Source organism: Poecilia reticulata, linkage group LG16 (genome assembly GCF_000633615.1).
Source record: "Poecilia reticulata strain Guanapo linkage group LG16, Guppy_female_1.0+MT, whole genome shotgun sequence".
Classification (NCBI taxonomy): Eukaryota; Metazoa; Chordata; class Actinopteri; order Cyprinodontiformes; family Poeciliidae; genus Poecilia; species Poecilia reticulata.
Window position 1 is genome coordinate 24561806 of NC_024346.1, and position 18307 is coordinate 24580112.

Here is an 18307-nt window from a genome sequence, read left to right on the forward strand (position 1 = left end):
TTTAACGACTTATCGCGAGAACTAACTGATTCACGTGCGACTTTAATTGTGCTTCCTGTTTAATGGAAACACTGCAATTGTGAAATTGTGTCTTTTTGAATTTAGCGGAATATCGACAAAGTTTTGCGCGCATTTTGTAATGGGAACGCAGCTTTTCTCAGCAAGGCTGAAACTGACTGTGGAGGCGCAGAAACCTTACAGATTTATAATGATGCTCCACGGATTCTGAAGAAACAATTAAAATATGATACGTGTGATGGCGCTTTGGTAAAATAGTTTAAAAAGCAGCAGCAAAAATTACATTTGGTGAGAACTAACAGTAGAGAAACATAATTATTGCCTTCATATTAGATTGTCAGATTTTTTTGCAATGCAGTATTAAGAGAGATAATGTGGCAGTCATACTAATGTGAAAATATCTCTAGTGAAGACAATATTCAGTATTTATTGTTTTTGGAATAGGGCAGTATATTTGTTAGCTTTGAAATCTGAGCACATCAGAAAATGGCTCATATTGCATAGGTAATGTGTTGTAAGGAAAAAAAAAAAGAATTAAAGTGCAGATGTTTTCATAAAATGATCACCTTCTCTAAAATCTTTGTTAGAATGTCTCCGGCTCAGGCCTGCTTATACTTGCCATTTTGTAGCAGAAATAGTGCTGCTTCAGTCATATTTTGTTTTTGTAAAAAAAAAAAAAAAAAAAAAAAAAAAAAGAAATAGTCATGCCTTGCTCGCTTTGTTTCCATAACACGAGTCAGCTGCAGCTGCCACTAAACCGTACATTTACCTCTCAAACATTCAGCAAAAAAAATTCCCGTCCCAAAGCCAGCGTGCTCCCAAATATGTCCCACAACAAACTTTCCTACCACTTATTTTTTCCATTTTCATCTTGATCTCGTCTCAGATTTTACAGCAGACTGTTTAGTGGAACCTCAGTGATAATCCTGTGAATTTTCACCATAAAAGTGTTACAGCAATATGGCAGGTTTTCGTCCCTTTTTTTTTTTATTTTTATCAAATTTGGTTCCAGTTGGACAGCTGAGTAAGTCCTTGGGCTGCAGCACACATGGCTAGAAAAGTAAATCTACTGATGCTTAATACTTGTCTACTTTTCTCTTCAGCGCTCCAAACGCAAAAAGTATAAGTATACATTTAAAAGGGTAACTTAAGTCAGACAAAGCAGCTTGAATCATACATAAAAGAAAAATGATTTACCTTGTATTCCTGCAAGTTAAAATGTTAAACACAAGAATGCCTCAGACAGCCAAGAGTCGACTGTACTCCCATAAGAGATGGTATATCAAGAGTACACTTGAAATGTTTTTTAAAGATGCTCTAAATGTCTCAACTCAAGATTTGTCTTTGGGACGTAAAAGGATGTTCTTTCATGAAAAGCTTTTAATTCTTGCTGATCAAAATATTAGCATTTGCTCTCCTTACCAACAGACAAGGGGATCCTCCTAAGCTGATTGATGTCTCACGCAGGACCGGAGATCTTATTCCTCCTTTCCTCTGAAAGCTTCCACATTTTTACTAAGATCTCCATCTCATCCATCTTTATTTCTGTTGGCGGGGACGTCTTGTTCTCCCTGAAGATCCGTCCTCGCTCACAAGGAGCCCCATTGTCTGCTTAGGAGAACGTGGGTTTATTGTCCATACCGACACAAGTGGCACAGGCGGATTGCGTTACTTATTGAGACCTGGAATCCCATCACTCCCCACCTGCCAGGCTGCGCTCGTACTATATACGCCGCCGGGTCTGATTTACTATAAATTCAGTCTGCTTGCTGTGTAAGAAGACCCCGATCGGCTCGTCTTGTATCACAATCGCATTGATGTAATGACAACATAAACTGAGGCCGAGATCTCCACTGTAGAGCCAAAACCTATCGAAACGTAAAGTGGAAGTGACTCGGGGCAGTCGTGGTTGTCAGTGTCTTTATTCATCAGTTTCATATAATAAGTAGAAGATCGCTTCCCTTCTGCGCGCTTTAGTGGAAGCATCTTCTTTTCATTATGTCTAATCCTTCTTTTTTCCCCTCCTGTCTTCTCTGTTTTGTCATTTGAGACTGTGCAGAGTTAGTTCCTGTTACTAAGCCAGGTTTCTGGGAAGGAGAGTTTTGAACAGTCTGAGCCTTCCTGCTCAGACGACTTCCTTGCTGTGGTGTACGGACACACCTGTGAGTGTCTTTGTTGACTGCGGGATCACCCACAGCGCCCTAGACGGAACGGGAAGCTTTGACAGATGCACAGAATCCTTCCTTGCAAAGAAGATCAAACTCAGTCGGATCAGATGAAGAGATTCTACGAACGTCGATTTTCAAGTCTCGCCCCAGATTCTCAATTTAATGAGTCTGAATTTTGACTGGGCCCTTGATTTGAATCATAAAGCTCTGTCTTTATGTTTATGATTATGATGTTTATGATATTTCTTATCTTGCCACAACATTAAGTGTGTTTAAATATTGTGTTAGCAATCAAATGAATGTAGTTGTTACTTGTTTACTGCCACATTATATCAATCAGTTCCTCCAGTTTCCTCAGAATAATCATGGAAATTCATTCAAAATCAAGAAATCCCCACACTTTTTTATGCTGTTGCATAATTGGGAGTTAATTGCAGATTTTTTCTTAAAAATTGTCAAAACCTTTCTTACTTGTACTTTACAGCTTTTTATAGTAGGCTGAGGCAGCCAATTAAGGCTATCTCAGCCTTAATTGGTGTCAGATTATAGTCCATACATCTATACATATATATACATATCTATACATATATACACATATCCTGAAATCCTTGAGAGACTGTAGAAATGTTCAACAATATGATTTAATTTGAAGAATTCATTGATATTTAAACAGTATGTGAACAGGTTTTATTAAAATACATTCTGGCACCACTGGCCCTTTAAGTGCATTCATGATCTTGATTTGGACCAAGGCGAAAATGACTTCGACCTCCCTATTAATCTATTAATGCCTTCAAGAGATACAAAATGATAAGCTGTGTGAATCTGAAACAAATCCAGGTAATCTGCTGTGTCATTTGTCAAGCATACAGTATGGGGAAATGAGTAAATCTTTGTTAGTGCAGACAAAGCATCTGGATAGCTGAAGCATTAAGTGATGTTATTGGTGGCACCTGTCTGTTGTACAGGTGAGCATTTAAACTCTCCCAGTTTAAATGTTCATCCCAGAAAACTTTGTAGCACATTTCAATAAGTGTCATCTATCCATCCATCTTCTTACACCCTTGTCCCTCAGTGGGGTCGGGAGGGTTGCTGGTGCCTATCTCCAGCTAGCGTTCCGGGTGAGAGGCGGGGTTCACCCTGGACAGGTTGCCAGTCTGTCGCAGGGCAACACAGAGACACACAGGACACACACTCACACCTAGGGACAATTTAGAGAGACCAATTAACCTGACAGTCATGTTTTTGGACTGTGGGAGGAAACCGGAGTACCCAGAGAAAACCCACGCATGCACAGGGAGAACATGCAAACTCCATGCAGAAAGACCGGGACTGGGAATCGAACCCAGAACCTTCTTGCTGCAAGGCAACAGCTCTACCAAGTGCGCCACTGTGCAGCCCTAAGTGTCATCTATTTAAGGTCAAATATTCTTAAACACAAGGCAGATACACTGCAGCGAGATGGAAGTATTTTTACTTCACTTTTATTTTATCGGTTTTTAGAATCGAAATCCTAAGAAGAATGTTAATAAGCACAGAGTGTCCTGAGAACCAGGGCTGGAGAACTGCTGTTTGCTTTGGTTCGATCCATGAACATTATTTCTAGGATGTCAAGTACTGTTTTTTGTTAACAGGCTTTAACTTTCTAAAAGGTTAAAATTTTAATATTTAGAACATATTTAGAGGTTCTGCATTCTTTATTGTTCTCTCCGTTGATCAAACTGATGAAACTCCACATTTATCTGTTCCTGCTTTTGCAATAAACCTGAACGTTCTCGCAGTTTGATCAACGTTTACGTGTCGCGGAGCGTTATGGAAGACATATTGGAGGAGGAGATAAACACGCTGTTTGACGTTAATGTGAAACATTCTCTGTTATTTCAGACAATCGAAAACAGGCTCTAAAGGAGTCACATACAGTAGGGCTGCGTTTGTGGGGGTTCTTTGGAACATTTAGAGATAAAGTGATATGCTCTAGTGCTTATAGAGCCAGACCACTCTCAGCTGGATCACATTCCAATATTCAAGTATCTGAAATAAGATATTGCACTAACCTGAACCTTTTTGTCCCAATTGGCCAACAGTGTTGGCCAAATAAATCTCTGCAGTTTCTCTGGGATAAATTAATGCCATACAAATGCATACAAGAACCGAGCCATTAAACAATAGGCATAAAGGTGGGGAGGCTTCAAATCAAAAGCATACCACCATAACAGTAGGAGAAAGCACTAAAGGGACTGACACACAGCTAAGGTTTATTATTTTTGAACTACAAGCTTCTGCTAACAGCGCTAATACTTTATACCCAAGCTTAAACTCTGTAATTAAACTTGTTACATTTTCATGTACTGTAAAATTATAAGTGTTGCACAGTTTGGAGTTTGGAATGTGCCAAATTACAGAACACACAGTGCAGTCGCTTTTTAATCACATAAATGTGCTAAAGTCCTATTTTCCATTTAGCTCCCGCCAGCACAGGATGTCCATTTCAGTTCAACCTTTATATCAAAGATTAGATTTAAAATTTCCATCTAGGCGATTTTATGCGTAAATAAAATCTGTACTTCATGTGGTTTTGTAATAAATAAAGAAACTGATATTTCAGCTGATTTCATCCCAGTGGACTATTTACAAATGGCCTGAACTTTGCTTTCTCCATGTTGAGCTGCTTCCTATCTTTTCATATCTGTTTATCTGAAATGTGCTCTAATTATAAGGAAAATAAGCACATTTTATATGACAGTATATCTAGTAAAGTGTGTTTGCCCCCCTCTACTTATACAGTTAGTGTGTTTGAATGAAAGGTGTCTAATTTAGTGTGTAATGTGCTACGATTTATAGTTTTCACTTTTATGTATATCTAATTTCCCCAATCGCTCCGATATTTATTAGCCAAATAAACTAGGAAGTAGGTCAAGCGGCTGTTAGCTGGAGCTCCTCCAAGCATTCAGCATGCAGAGGTGAGTGAATTTTTATCAGAACGGACTTAACATTTCCACAGTGTTGCATGAGATTAATTGTTGTATAATAACCAGTTTCTTTAGAATATTTTTAAGTCTGCAACTACACCAGTCGCTCTGTTTATCAAATTTTAGTCTATCAATGAAATAACTTAATCAAAAGAGGAAGATGTTTCTTTAGCCTTATATTAATTCAAATAATAGACATGAAATATATAGCAGTTATCTGACAGATGATGGCTACCCTTTTATGCACAAAAATAATTATCTAAGCAATACAATAAAAAAGCATGGCTAAAAGACTAAATGGAGCAGAAAATAAAATAGTCATCAAGAGAATTATTAACTATTCAATGTCCAGACTAAGATTATTATTCTTTTTTTTTTTGTTTAATCTGGTGTTGATATAAACTAACACTGATTTTGAAGATCCTCATTATGACATGGGTTGAGCTCTGGTGCCCAGCGATATTTTTTGACTTAGACAGAATCTCACTCAGTAGTAAACATTAATGTGTTGCATACAAGAAAGAGACTAATACTAGTTGAAGAAAATAAAGACTTACCATGAATAAGTATTCATTTTTACCTCAAAAGAAGGTCCATTGCAGCTTCAGGTGGTTTTATATAGACAGCAACAGCGAGGAGTGCCAGAAAGACATCATGATATGAAAAACTAGTGTAATGTTTTGAGAAAAAGTATTTTGTTTGTCTAACAAAAATTAGCTGGCCAGCCAATTACCATAAGAACTTATTTGGAGCTGAAAAAGTCGAAGTTTAAGGGTTGATTTGCACAACGAAAGACATTTTGTTGGATCACAGAAATCAAGTTTTTGCTTGTTTATGGTGAGTTAACTGTATCACTACCATGTTTAATCAAAACCTCAAATCAGTTTCAATTTCACGTTGAGTTTAAGAAGAAACCTGATACCCTGAATGCATTTTCTGACATACCAGAAACCCCAAAACATGCAGGTCACTGGGAGACAACAGCAATCCTCAGCCGAGCTGAGAACTCAGTCAAGGCCTTGATAATTATGTTTCAGCCTGTTTTTCCCAACTGAATGGCATGGAACTTGAGCAAATTAGTCAGGAAAGACTGGAAAAAAGTGCAACATCCAGATGTGCAATGCTGAAATTATGCATTTCAGAGTCAGTAATTGGTTCCAAGGGGTCCTTCCAATTTTCACATTCTTAGATGGAATATTTTGTTGGCCATGGTGCTCATGCTACTGCTTTACCTAGTCTAAAAAGTGATTTACAAGTCTAAAAAGTTGTCCAAACCAAATGTTGTTGAAAGTACATAGAAAAGACAACACCGCTTTCCACTGAAATGAGACTAAAATGTGGTTGAAAGGCAACAAGACATCAACATAAAGATATCTCATGATATCTGTTCATTATCAAATTGCTGGTTGATCAAATAAGCTGAAAAAGCTTTGCTTAAAAAAAAAATCTAATTTTAAACATACCTATCAATGTGGCCAAAGAACGAATAAACTGCAAAACGGGTGACAAGTGTTTGGAGCGTGTCTTCACGAATTGCTTTTGTACTTTTCCAGCACGCCAGAAGAGAACCAATCAATAACCTTGAACTGATTTTAAAATTTTACAACCAGACGTTTAACTCGGACAGGTGTATTGAAGCTGTGAATCAGCTAAAGGTAATAAAAACCAAACATCCATAAACACAAAAATGAAGAAAGTCAGGATGACACAGAGCTTAATGGAGAACAAAAATCCAATGACACAGGCAGTGTTACTGACATCAGTTCTTATCGATACGCAATGACCACAGCCCTCCATTCTTCTCGACAAACCGTCACTGCAGCAAACAGTAGCTTGTGTGCAGCTCTGGAGCTGCAGGCCAACTTTTTTATCATCTCCCTGAAGAATGCTTCCCTCAGTCGTCCCGCAGTGACTTGCCTTGACACTGATCATTTTCTCCTGTTCTTTTATTTTACTTATTTATTTTCTTTGCTGGCTCCAGATCAGTACCAGTCAAAGATTATATATTTTACAAATCTCTGCAGCCAGGTTTGCATTTGTAGTCAGGAGCTGGAGTCGGATGGAACATATTGTTGTTATTATGAGCAGTGGAAGGGGTCCAGCTGCCAGAAGAGGGAGAAAGGCACACAATCGTCTGGTCAGAGGAGGGGAAAAAAGCCACAGTGGTTACTATGCGCTGTTTAAATCTGCTCTCGTACTCTCAGTCTCCTACACACACACACACACACACACACACACACACACACACACACMCMCMCMCACACACACACACACACACAGCCCAGAACTTTTACATAAACAAATGGATGCTCACAAGGACACCATGCAGGAACACGTACAAATCATCTAAATGCACAGCACACATCCACGGACAATTAATGCTGATATAAATCAGCTGCCCAATTTCTGGTTGGAGCGTAGAGCAATTTCTCCACCGCCCCCCCCTCAAATTCCACAAAATGATCTGCGGTAATTTATGGTGTGTTTTCCACCAAGGGGAGTGATACGGGGTTCTGGGCTGTAAACGTTGCGCTGCCATGTTTATTTTCATTTCATTTTGCTCTGCCTCTACTAACACTTTACCTTGGTGATTTAAGAAGGTTAAAAGTGGTTTTGGAATCCCACCAGCTGGATCAGTGTGTGTGTGGGTGTGTGTGTGTGTGTGTGTTCGTCCTTCATACCAACAGCAGAGTTTTTTTTGTTTTTTATGGTTCTTCCAGACTTAATTAGAAATATAATATTTTACACATTCAATTCTTGTGATATTCTGCTGTATTTTTCTGACGGATGCAGATGTATTATTTATTGCTACCCGTGTCCTGTCGTTTGCTTGCAGATGGATGGATAAATTTGATGTGACGATTCAAACACAAATTTATGGCTACTTAGTTGCAAATCATCAGTTAATCAGCTTTTTGATCGGGCATTGATATGTTCAGAGTTGTGCTTGACTCAGGCACAAATGAAATATTTTTATAATTGATGTATGCCTAAACAGGTACATAAAAATTGTGAAGAAAATGTTGAATTTGGAATTTCATTATAAAAATAACAAAAAGGAGACCATTTTTTCCAGTTGTCTTCTGATTTACACCTCCTTCACACTAAGATCGCCCCAAACGCTGAGAGACCTTAACACTCATTCGAACACGGCTGGTCTGCAGCAAATTTGAAAGATTTAACTTCAGTGTGAAAGGAAGGTTGGGGTGGAATATCTCAGTGAATAGGTTTTTCACAAAGCAGCGACATGTTTTAATCGGAACTGTTTGCTCAAAATTTATGCAACGTGCAAGGAGATTTCTCATGCATATAAAAGGGAAGTTTCTGCAGCTATTTCTAGATTATACAACATACCCTATTTGCTGTCACTTTTAGTTTTTCCTCTTCTTAATCACTAAATACCTGGCGCCTATTTGGGTGAAGTGAATTTGATATTTAAACTACTGCCTGCAAACCTTCTTTGGTGTTCCACCAAGCAGCCAAACCTTGCTTATGGGCAACTTGGAGGAGTGTGCGCTTCTTGCTATGACAGTGTGCTACTTCAGCTGAGCTCCCACCACTTTCTATTGGCAATATAGCACTATCTGATAATAGCGCTAAATTAAGTGGAATCAGACTGGTGCTAAAGTTCTGCCAACAGTACAGAACGGGAAGTGGCTGTTGGCCTTGGCATGTAACACGTGTGTCCAACTTTATGCCTGATTTTCTGTTGGCCGATCGATTCAATTTCACACAGGTCACTTGTCATACTTACACATCGTTCTCACTACTGTGCTGCCTCGCGTTGCACCTGGGATATGCAACCATCATATATGCAATATGTACCTACGGACGTTTTGTGAACTTATACATTGCCAAGTGTGACTGTACTGCACCAGTCTGCAGCACAGCTACATTCTTATTCCATGCCAGAAAACTTTGCCAACACCTGGCAAAAAAAAAAAAAAATCCCAGTTTAGTCTGAATTTTTTATGTCACACTGCATTCTCAAAGGGGCCTGGGGCTAGCTTTTCTGATTTGACTGCCAAAGTTTCATCTAAAGTACCAAAGAAAATCTTACTAGATTTACAATGTCCTTCTGCTTTTATATTTCTTGTAACAGGCAAGAAATATGTGCTGCAAGAAACTCTTGAAGCATATTTAGTGCTTCTGTTTGGAGTTCTGAATCAAAGTGTAAGTGAAGGTCATAAGGAAAGCCTTACACCGGGGACACGCTATAGGATTGGCTGCCCAGTTTTACCGCCGATTCTGAGTCGGGGAAAGTTTGCGCCAGTCTGGAGTACAGACAGTACAATTCAGCTACGATCAAATGGCCAGTGAGTTGGCACATGAAATCTGTTAGTGAGATAAGAGGCAAAGACTGGAGTCTCTAAGCGTGTGAGGGGAACCGACCTGATCTCAGCTGCAGGCAATTGAACACGCTTACATTTTTATTTTAACAAAAATAAGACATTTAAGACTAAAATGCAGTAAATTACGAATTATTATCCTGATAATGTTATTTTAAGTATATGATATCAAAATTAATGGTAAAATTGCTCTGAATGTGAAAGATTTCAGTGGTTTAATTGGAGCTCAGTAAAAAAAACTAATTGCTCTGAATAAAGTACTTTTTAACTTTATTGTTATTTTATTTATTATAAATTCAATCATAAATACTTTTTTTCATACAATGCAGTCCAATCATGATAGCAATAACATTTTCAGAATAAAATCGACATTAAAATTAATGAAAAAACCAACATTAGGTGAAAAATTCAAAAAACGAGTCAAACTCTCAACACAAAAAACACAATCGACACTATCTGAATGAACTTTTCATTTAAGAAGTTTAACTATTGCTATTTATCAGATTTTATTTCTTTAACTTAATAGAGAAGTGAAACAGAACAAAAGCCAATCCAGATTCTCACATGTCATTGTTAACCCTTCAGAGTATTTCAGTCAATTCACTTTTTATCTTTTTTTATTCGGTTTTAAGTAGTTGAAAAACCTAACGCAATATTGATAATCCCTCAGCAGGTCTAATTATTAAGTGTGCAGTTCCTCCAGCTCTCTTCAAAATCTGTGAAGACCGTGACCGTTGTGTGCTGTGTTTTTCTCGTAATTTTTCAGGGAACGATTTTCTCCTTCTCATGCATTTCTGACTGACAAGGTTTTACAAGCCTCTCCTCACCAATAATAAAGTCGAAGGACGGAAACCACTGTTTACCTCCCACAGCCAATTACCAGTTTTTCGTGCAAAGCCTACTTTTCAGATTAAATAGACAAATGCTTCACACTGATCGGAGGTATGCGGTTATTTATTTAACCAGCTTGAAATGCAGCCTTTGCAATACCAATTTAACCTCAAGGAACATATATCAGACTATGTGCTGCAGCCTGCAAGCCGGCCACTGATTAACTCCAATAGTTTGGACATCTACTGAGTGACAGCGCAGTAGAAAGTCACATATTTATAGTCAGATGTTGGATTTTTGCTGACCCACTCTTTATTTTTAGGTTTGTGTAATTTATTTGAACTTTTTGCTTGCACAAGTTCATGAAACTCGACGAGGAGATGGAGGGGAAAGGTCCGTGGGATTCGGTTTCAGTCTTACTGGATGGCGCCAACCTAAAAAGATATTCTCTTTTCCAAGAGATTTTTTATTTTTCGCCTACAGAATATGTATCAGAAGAAAAACTGGACTGATCTGCCGGGTCAGAAACAGGTCCGCATCACGCTGGGTAGGTCTACCATATTATTGATGGCTTTAACGTCAGGGTTCATATCCTACAATGAGCACTGATGTAAAAATATTAAGCAGACATGGCTGTTGAATGACTTGCAGTCTGCTGAGGCCCAGAAACCAACATTTGAAGAAGTTTTCTTAGTTCAGCTGGTAGAAGAAAGAGTTCATTAATCTTACACGTGCGGTACGATGCCAGCTGCCACTCAGCTCGTCCGTAATCTTCACTCGTCAGTCAGCCGGTCAATCTTTCATTCTGTCAGCCGTCTTGGCCAGCTTGTCAGCACCCAACCGGTCCGTCAGCTAGTCAGTTAACCAAACAAATGAGCGAAAGAAAAAAAACACCCAACCAGCCAGTGAGTCAAATTGGATCCCATCGTGGACATTAGGAGTAGTTTTCCTCGAGCAAATCTGATTAAGCATGAAATAGAAATCGAGAGAAACAGGAAGATACATAAACCATGTCTGGAGCTCGCTCGCACACAAGTGAATGGAGGGAGATACGTATCTGTGTGCGCAGGCAGATCCTGGAGTTATTTTCTATAATACCCCCAAGTTTCATTTAAGGTTTGGTCAGGGTCCAGGTGGTTGGCTTTAATGCTGTCCAGATGGGAGACACGGAGCGGAGAGTGGCCAGATTTTTCCAACGTTTTTGTCGAAGCAGGATTCCTCTAATAAAAGCGGAGGAGATTTTCACAGTTCCGCAGACAAAACCTTACATTCTGAATCTCAAAGGGGAAGGGAGAGCAAGTAGGACCGCAATGTTATACTTTGTTTTTATTAAAGGGGCTGATTGACAGCTTGGAGAGAATTTTCCAGCATTAAACCAAGGGTCTTATTGGAGAGGACATAGCGGTGAGCAAAGGGACCTGGCAAAGCAAAGCAACTCTTTGGCAAGCTGCTACTGACTGAAGGCTTGGCGTCCTCTCTGATTCTCTTCTCCTACCATCTCATTCTCACTATAGTTGCTATCTATCGCCTAGGAGCAGATTGCTGTGGGGTGCCGCTGATCTTAACCTTTGACCCACCCAAATCTTTCCTCTCAAAGGCAAGATCTCCACTCGGTTTCAAACACCATCGTAATAATCCTCCACATTTCAGGAATATGATGTATCCTTATTTAACTTTATCCTCAAATTTAGGCACCTAATAACTGTCTGTGATGCTCAGAGAATCACTTTGGGAACTTCGGTGCAACAGCACGGTTTCATACTTGCCTGCTTAGAGCCTAATAAAACCCAGAGTGCCTCTTGATTCAAACAGCCTATAAAGGATAAAACACTTACTGTCCTTGCATTAGTGTCTGTGGATATGTGGGCGAGTCTCAGTCTCTGTCTTATCTCTGTTATGCATCTCTCAAAGCCTGGAACCAGTTAAAAAGACTGAACCAGTCACTCAGTGTGTCTCAGGGTCTGAAAATCACTATCAGAATGAAGGAACAGCAAACGGGCCGCATGTCGAAGAGCTATTGGATATGCTGTTTTCTTTTTGGTGCTAAGATTTCACACATTGTCCTGCAATTGTCGGCGGACTATCACTCAGCAGGCGCAGTGTCAACATTTGGCTCCGATTTTCATTTTCGACTTCAAAGTTATGTCATTGCAAATCTATTTGTACATCTTGGTGCGCAATACTTAATTGTGTATCCAAATAACTGGATGATAAGGTCTCTACACACACACACAATGACAAGAGACAGTCAAAAGCTGTCGGTAGCAGAGACGGCAGTTCAAGCTGCAACTTCCTTCCGTCGTGTCGCCAGAATGCGCACGTCTACGTCTACGAACTCGAAATTTCCCCTGCACCAATCTCACCGGTCACTTGGCTGTTGGAAGGCAAGAGTTTGTCGTCTCGTCACACAAGTTTCATCGGAAATTAATGGAGAGGGAGCAACGTTGCCTCTCGTGTCAAGCCCATTATTCTTTTCCAAACGGTGCATTGATGAAGGCTTAAAAAAAACCTCTAAAGACTTATAAAATGCATGTCAGTAAATCTTTTATGTTTTTGTACTGGATTTCTCTAAATGTGATCCTAACTAAGCCACTTTTTTTTTTAAACATAGTTTTCTGTTACTTTTGCAATTATTTGGAGTCTGATTATAATTGATGTGTGCACACTTAGCCATGATGCAATAATCACTGAGGCCTCCCTATAGCACGGCTCTGTGATTGCAAGGTTGTATCCTTGTCAGCGGGAAATGTCTTTTTAACAACCAATTAAAGATGAGCCAGGCTGCGTGCCTGCAAGGGGAATGTTTACGCAGTGGACCTCTCGGACGCAGAAAGAGGGAGGAAAGATTTATTGTCGGGGAAGGCAAGGAGAGAAAGAGAGACCAAAGGCAGGAGTGGGTGGGGGGGGCGGAGGGAGGACGAATGCTGAACAGTCCGAGATTTGGCACTTTCACAGGTGTGCACAACAGGGGTTTTTAAGGCGGACGGAGTTTATGCGTGCATGCGTTTGTGTGTGTCCGTGTGTCCGAGTGTGCGTGTGCATGTGTGGAGCTGCCAAGCCGGCCACCTGTCTTTCCCTCGTTGTAGTTTTAGTGTTTCCTTTCATCCGGACCTCGGCAGCAGAGCTCCCACTTGGAGCAGTTAGCCTCCTGCATTGTGTGTGCGCGCGCGTGTGTGTTTGTGTAGCTCAGGCCTCAGGTGGATTGAAAAGACTAATGTTCCTAAAGGTGCATTTCGCTCTTTCCTCCACCTTTTTATATCTTTTCTTCTTTATATTTTATAGAGACAGCTCGGGTGGAAGCAGGAAGTTGGCCTACAGGGCCGCAGAGCAGAGGAGGACACCAGAGGAAACTTCTGCTCCAAAGTCAACAGGAGGTCATGCTTCAGGAAAAGTACTGCTACTGATCCATCTTTAATTAATAGGCCTTATTCAGCTGGGTGCCATCAGAGAGCAAGAACATGGATGAGTTGGAAAAAGAGCAGGAAGTGCTTCTGTCTCCTTCACTGATTCTCGTGTTTTGACAGTTGAGAAATGGTGAAATAACCAGTTTATGTTTTTGAGATGTGATCCAAAGGCCCGTCTGGCCACTTATTCCTGAATAATTTGCTTATTTATAAAAGCTGTGGAGGGCGGTTTGAGAAATTCCAGGCTTTATTTTCAGTTTCCGACTCGGCGGTTTATGGGTCTGCAGCGTGAGAGGGATAACCGAGATGGATGCTCCGCGAAGCCAAGCAGTGTGGAGGGGTGAATGTTTCAGCTATTTCAGAAGTGACCCATAAAGTGCTGCATTCATCAATATTTTCACACACGTAGTGATTTAACAATGGCTCAGATGATTCTGCGTGACGTGGAAAAAAAACAAAGGGAATCCAGAAGACTCTTTGGCTCAAACAGCAAATCAACATGAGAGACGAAGAGGCAGAGAGCGCTCTGAGCTGCCCTGTGTCTGTCTGTCTGTCTGTCTGTCTGTCTGTCTGTCTGTCTGTCATCACGGCAACGTTATACGCAGTCAAACAGATGGAACCTAATAGAGAATCGCTCTTTGGACAAAAAATAAATAAACCCATAAATAATATTTGCTTTAAAATGACACATTTTTGTAGCTGCACCTACGAGCCAGTTAAGTCTTAAACCTCTGAAAAATAATCAGTTATTTAACTACACTATCTAATAATTATTATTAACTATTTTTGTCTTAATATATAAATGAGTAAATAGTGAGAAGGGGTTCACTGATACAAATCAGCCACAATTTTTTTACTTTTGTGAAATCGGCGACAGGTTGACACTGAGATGTGAAGCTGATCTCTTATTTCCTCGGTACAGGTTTAAAAATCAACCACTGTCCTTTTTTGTTCTGCCGTCAGAGAGGTTTGACTGAAAGCCCCACCCACCATGGCATTCCTGCATGTTTGCACTTAACAGTAGTCACCCCACTGTTGCCAACTCAGTGACTTTCTTGCCATGTTTAGCAACAAAAATCAGATCAGGTCATGTCAGGTTTTTTAAAGATCAGCGGTCGGACATAAAACTACAATCGATGCGCCGCTCCAAAGTGACAGAGGCTTAGGTCAGAGCAGGGGTCACCAACTCCAGTCCTCGAAGGCTACAGTCCTGCAACTTTTAGATGTGTCTCTGCTCAAACACACTTGGATCAAATAAACTGCTCATTTCCAGCCTATTGCAGAGAGGAATGAATGCTGGTGAGGAAATTCAGACATTTTGGAGAAGAGGTGAATCTAAAAGTTGCAGGATGGTAGCCCTTGAGGACTGGATTTGGTGACCCCTGGATTAGAGTATTAATGTAATATGAAAACATATTGACTGTTTTTCCCATCAGGATGAGAGGGAAGTGTTCTTATTTCACATCCAACTCGATTCCATAAGTGAGGGTTATACAGACCTTTATAACCTCAGCCAAAGCTGACGCCCTGCCAGTCTCAGAGAGAGCGCTCTGATACCAGCGTGTTGGAGCAGAATCGGACTCTTCATATATATATATATATATATATATATATATATATGAATTCTTGGCTTCAAACCAGAGACACGAGTTGGTTCTGTGGAAGTTGGACCAAAGTAAGGTCCTGTTTTCAGGTTCTATTGTGATGGTTCTGGTCCTGACAGATCAGCCTCCTGAGATTGATGAACTCTTGATAAATGTTAGATCTTTGGTTGAGACTTAACTATTTGCACATTCATTTCTTCAATTCGTTCTTCAATGAATTGGAGTTGTAATTTTCATTTTAGATGTCTGTCTATATAATCCACTGGCTAAGTTAATCATTTTGTGAAAATATCTTAGTTTTGAACTTAAACGCTTGATTACTAACCCTTCTTATAATTTTAAATTGGAGTATTTAACATACTTGTTGCAAATTTACAGAAGTCTCCTTCTGCTTCATTTCTATCAGATTTTGCTATGGAATGGAAAACTTTAGTTTTTGCTTTGAGATAAAAAAAACCCAAAAACAATCATTTTTGATGCAAGCATGTCTTCCACTTCCTGTGCTCACGTTCGGTCAACATTTTGCAAAAAAATTAATGGGCTTTATCAAATCCATGTTACTTTTATTTGTCCTCTAGATTACATGTTTGAAACCAAGCTGTCGATGTTTTGTTTTGTTTTTTTATCACGTTTTCCTTTAAACTTAATATCTAGTTTTGCAAAAGTTTAAGTTTTATGCCTTTTCCAATTCTTTTGCTAGTGTGAAAATCCTGTGACAAAAGCTGCTTTTTTGATAACTTTTGCTAACTCTATTAACATAAAATCCGTCACAGACAGCATCCTCGTCAGGCCATTACGTTGATAATTAGAACCAGTTGATTCTCCAACCTCCGCTTCACCTTCTAGTCCAAAACCTCCCACTTCAACGTACCGCAGCAGGCTGCGTACTCAGCTGATCTGCTTCATCGATGTGAAATACAGAGATCATTATACGGCTAAGCTATAGCACAGACTCCCCTGCTGCAGATGAGTGTGAGTGCATGCAAACGTGTGCACGTCCATTCATAAAGTGTGCTCATCTATTTGTGCATAAGTTCATTGGCTCACTAGTTGCATAAATGGTCATCTGTGTGTGTTCAAGATTATGTGAGTGTGGGCGTAAGGGGAACCTGATCTGATCTGTGTGGGAGGAACCGGTTCCTTTTTTCCCCCCACTCACAACTGTTCAGACAGACGGCCTGCTAGAGAGATCAGACTCTCAGACTAACCGGACCAGAAGCCATTAGGACACACTAGACACACTGCAATTTTTTTTATATTTTTCCCCCCAAAAAAGCTGATACTTTCTTCTTAAAAAAAATATTGAGCTCCTAAATTATGAGGGGGCAATAATAATAAGGAAAAGAAACATTTTAAAGTAAATTCACAACACTAATCAAATCATTTTCACGCGATCCGACGCACAGCATGGGCCAATAGAGGCCAAAGTGTCCTGAGATTTTGCGCTTTATTTTCCTATGTTCTGTCTTTTTGGGAAGGAAAACAGCTCTGGCACTTGAGTGTGAGGGTAGTTCAAGCATGACATGCCAGAACTACATTTTGTCTTTAAAATACAAGTGATTCTCCAGACCTCACAACTATCTTTAGCTCGGGTTTTCTCTGAAACTGCTTTTTCTAAAACTCTAAATATTGCCAGAAATGCTATTAGTATTAATGATATATTATTAGTTTCTTTTTTAGTATATAACTTCTTTTCCCCCTTCACTTCTATTACCTTTGTGAATCATATTATAATGGCTGATACGACGTCTGCGGTGTCCCCTCAGGCACTGTTTAAAGCTCTCAAAATGAATCTGTTTAGTTTCCTTCAGTATTTTTTTTTCTGATTCATGGTGTATTTATTTTTTTTTATTTGGCCTTTTTCACCCAACACATGTCACGTTGAAGAAAAAAGTCAATACAAACTCAAACAGATTCTTTGTTTTTAAGAAACCTTACCCACTGTCCGATATTATCCGTCGGTTAGGATTACACAAACTATTTCCACTTGCTAAATGCTCGGATGACGAGAAAATATTTATTGAAAAAGTTTTTAAAGACAGCGCCTCAAATAGATTGTTTCCATGTACGAAATCGTAAGAAAATAAAAATAAATCGACCTAGTTATCAGGGAAGTAACGTGGACCTCTACAAGTCTGCTTCGCTCTTGAGTACAAAGTCCAGATACCTCAAAGTGCCACGTTCATTTGTTCAGACAGTTACATGCAAGTACAAGAGAACATCTTTGGTTGCAAAACGTGCGAGTCAACCATTAAATAAAGTAAAAAAAAAAAAAACCTTGTAGAAATGCTGACCAAACCGATGTGAGCTGAAAGGCCACTCAGAACGGAAGAAGTCATTATTAGAAAGCAGCATGAAAAGCCTTGTTATAGTTTGTAAGTGTAACAAGAATAGAACTTGTTACAATTCTTGTTACACTTAGGGATACAGAGAGAAGTCCTACGGTTTGATTAGACAAAAATGAAAATGTCTGAGCATAATGACCATTGTTATATTTGGAGGAGAAGCGGAATAGTGTTGCAAGCCTGAGAAAACAATCCCAGCTGTGGTGGCAACGTCGATTTGCTGCATAAGGAAACATTTCACACAACGCATGGCATCGCGACAAAACAGTCAGAGCAACACCCAGACATGCCGAATAACCAAAATGTTTGACCCGATCCACACTGCTTAAGGCAGTTCAACCAGACAGAAACTGTACGTAAACTTCTTAATACAAAGAAAGACTTTTTTCTTTTAAATCATGTAAGTGTAGTTTAATTGAATGTGTGACAGTGAAAATAACATGTTATTCTTGTTTCTTTCATTACAGTGTACGTAAACATGCGGTAAAGTGTATTGTCCATCGTAGTATTTATTTAGTTTACTTTAGTTATTTATGTTGACATTTTGAACTATTCACTCCATTGGTCCGACTCAAATTTATGCTAAATGCTTGAAAGTGAGCCTTGGTTAGCCCGTACG